The 3478-nt window shown below is 58.5% G+C and overlaps 1 long non-coding RNA gene across 1 annotated transcript; it reads right to left on the minus strand.

The window, feature by feature from the left end:
* Window positions 1-159: 159 nt before the first annotated feature.
* On the minus strand, window positions 160-3462 carry LOC122545685. Its single transcript, XR_006310576.1, has 3 exons — window positions 3392-3462; window positions 2041-2154; window positions 160-258 (listed from the first exon to the last, which is right to left on the minus strand). It is a non-coding gene; the product is annotated as an uncharacterized LOC122545685 (long non-coding RNA).
* Between the last annotated feature and the right edge of the window lie 16 nt (window positions 3463-3478).

Consider the following 3478-nt stretch of genomic DNA (forward strand, 5'->3'; position numbering starts at 1 on the left):
GCCAACAAATCAGCACCCCCACCCCACCTCCCTCACCCGCCCCTCCCTCAGCAAAACGATGACCCATCACCCACGCCCTCAGCTCCTCTCGCTGAGAGGAGGAGGGGGGGGGGGGGGAATGGAGGGGGACGGCACAGAAGGTGCCGGAAAAAGACTCACGTAGTCATCGGTGGCGTCTTTGACGGCTGTGATGATCAAGACCAAAGCCAAAGGCACAATGGTGGTGAACCAGGAGAGTGAGGAAATCTGCGGGATCAGCTGGAGAGAGGGAAGAAGAGAAAAGCCAGGAGAGGGTTAGCGCAGTTCGAAGCAGGAGGGATGCCGTCCGGGAACAGCAGAGCCAGGGAGATACCGGCCTGGGAGTGCGGCCTAACCCCTCCTGGGCCTCACTCCCAGGATCGGGAGCCAGGGAGATACCGGCCTGGGAGAGTGGCCTAACCCCTCCTGGGCCTCACTCCCAGGATCGGGAGCCAGGGAGATACTGGTCTTGAAGTGCGGCCTAACCCCTCCTGGGCCACACTACCACGATGAGGAGCCAGGGTGATACCGGCCTGGGAGTGCGGCCTAACCCCTCCTGGGCCACACTCCCAGGATCGGGAACCAGGGAGATACAGGCCTGGGAGTACAGCCTAACCCCTCCTGGGCCACACTACCAGGATGAGGAGCCAGGGTGATACCGGCCTGGGAGTGCGGCCTAACCCCTCCTGGGCCTCACTCCCAGGATCGGGAGCCAGGATGATACCAGCCTGGGAGTGCGGCCTCACCCCTCTTGGCCCTCACTCCCAGGATCAGGAGGCTGAGAGACACCGGCCTGGAAATGCGGCCTTCCCCTTCCTGGGGGTAGTACACAAAAAGCGAGCGAGGCATTAGCCTGGAAGTGTAGCCTATACCCCTTCTAGGCCTCAATTCTAGGTCGAGGAGCAAGCAGGCACACGCCTGGGAGTGAGGGGCCCTAACCCTTCTAGGCTGAGGACCAGAGAGGTATTGGCCTGGAATTGCGGCCTACCCCCGCCTTAGGCCTCAATCCCGGGACTAGAAGGAGAGGCACTGAACTGCGAATGTGGCCACCCCTCTCCTGGCCCTCGATCCTAGCGCCAGGACGAGGGTGACCACTCACCCGGCAGTGCAGCCTTCCTGGCAAATCAGGTTTTACCAGAAGTAACACAGTGACTGGCCGAGTCAACAAACTAATTTTCCTCGACCTGTCAAAAAACAAAACTTGGATTTTTTTTGGGCGCTGGGGGGAGGGTGGCGCGGGAAGGAATGGGAAATAAATGACAAATCAATGCAGATTCTCCAAGAGCTGCAGCAGTAGGGTAGGTGACGGAGGCCTGCTGAGTAGGCCTCAGCTCCCATGAGCGCTGTCTCTTGGCCTGCACTCCTCAGGAGGGCGAAGGGTACACGGCGGGGTGGGGTGGGGTGGTGTGGGGGGGTCAGGGATTCTGAAGGAGCTTGGCAGAGAGTGTGGACTGAAGCGACAACTCTTTCTCGCCCTCCCCTCGCAGGAGTCAGCGGCCCACTGGGACGGTGACCATGACAACCATCGTCAAGTGTGGTTAAAGTAAACAAAAGCCCCATTGAGGGGTCGCAAACGAAGGAAGTGGGGGGGGGGAAGAGAATCTGCCATCCTTAACCCGGTCTGGGCCTACACGTGACTCCAGACTCCCCCACCCACCCCCCTACACATCAAACAGGGCTGAGTCTCCACCGCTCCCTGAGCAGCCGCAGGCTTTGGGCAAAAACTAGGCCTCAGCTCCGCCCGGGCGGCACCCAGACGCCACGTTTCGGGGAAAAGGAGCACGGAGTGAGACGTCCGGTGTCTCTGCCTATCGCTTCTGGACCCCTTTAGACCCCCAAACCGTCTCCCTGTGGGTTAATGGCGTCCTGACAACGCCCGCCCCAAATCCAGTCAAACTCGGACCTCCCCCGGCAACCGTCTCATCTCACGGCCTGCAACCAAGGTGGAGGCCCAGGAGTTTGGTGGGTGGGTGGGTGGGTGGGGGGGTTTCAGTTCTGTCGAGCAAGGAGAGACCCAAATACCTGTAGGATTAACAGGAAGAGGAAGTAGGTGTTGGCCACTTCCTGAAACTGCTCAAAAAGGTTAACCGGCAGGAAGGTTACGATGTTGTATTTCGAGGTCTTGATGCAGTTACTCTGTAAAATAGCCAAGACGGGAGCATTCAAAACCAAAACAAGGTTTAAAGATTCTCAGGTTCCCCGCGCACCACGCTTGCCGCCCCTCAGTCTTCCCAGAAGGCCTCACACCCCCACCAAACCCCACTCCCCCCAGCACCTGTCAGTCCTGGGCATAAAAACCCCACCTTAGGATCCAAATGCATTCCTGACGGGAAAGGACTGAGGGGAGGCAGTGGTGTACTCTGTGTCAGGGGAGGAAAGAGCACGTTACTGATGCTCATTGTGGGTAGGGTTTACACAGCTGCTTTGCGAGCTGTTGGGGAAAGAGGCTTGGCTTAACCCCGACCCCACACCCAATGTTGACACTCCCTAAGATTTCACCCCTGGCCCCCAGGCCAGTGTTGACGTCCAGGTTTGACACCTGATCCAAGCCCAGTGTTGACATTCAAGTTTGACCTTTGACCCCAATCCGTGTTGACAGCCAGGTTTGACCCCAATCCGTGTTGACAGCCAGGTTTGACCCCTGACCCCAAGGTCAGTGTTGATGCTCCCCAAGGCTTGACCCCTGACCCCCAAGCCGTGTTCACATTCCCCAATATTTGACCCGACATCAAGCCCAGTGTTGACGTTCTGCAAGGCTTGACCCTTGACCCCAAGCCCAGTGTTGACATCCAAGTTTGACCCCTGACCTCAAACCCAGTGTTGACATGCCAACGTTTGACCCCTGACCCCAAGACCAGTTTTGCCATTCAAGTTTGATCCCGGACCCCCAAACCTAGTGTTGACCTTCCACAAAGCTTGACCCCTGACCCATAATTAGCATCCTGCAAGGTTTGACCTGAGCCCAGTCCCAGTGCTGACATCAGTCAGGCTGCGACCCCTGACCCCAGGTTCGGTGCTGCGACCCCCAAGTCCCAAGGCCCCAGGGTGAACGTCAACCGAGCCCCAAGGCATGGGCTTGACCACGACCTCCTCGTGACCTCGGTCCAACTGAGGAGAGACGGCTCCGTGCCCCTACGCCAGCGGAGAGGGGCGCACCGTTTCCCGCAGGTCAGTCAACATGGCCTTCCGGAAGGTTATAGAAGGCCAGCTCCCAGCCTCACCCTGTAATTTAGAACGGTCAATATCGAGGTCAAGTTGGTGAAAACATTACCCAATTACCCAATCGGGGAAAGGCACCCTGTACACCTTACCCCTACCCCTCACCCTTGGCACTCTGACCCTTGACCCCTCAAGGGGCCCACTCCCAACTCACCGCGTACTGGAACCTCTCATTGTAGCTGCGATCGTTCGCTCTAACTCGCCGCTCCCCCTCTGTGGGAGACAGAGAGAGAGAGAGTCA

This window comes from Chiloscyllium plagiosum, unplaced genomic scaffold (genome assembly GCF_004010195.1).
Source record: "Chiloscyllium plagiosum isolate BGI_BamShark_2017 unplaced genomic scaffold, ASM401019v2 scaf_67738, whole genome shotgun sequence".
NCBI classification, from domain to species: Eukaryota; Metazoa; Chordata; class Chondrichthyes; order Orectolobiformes; family Hemiscylliidae; genus Chiloscyllium; species Chiloscyllium plagiosum.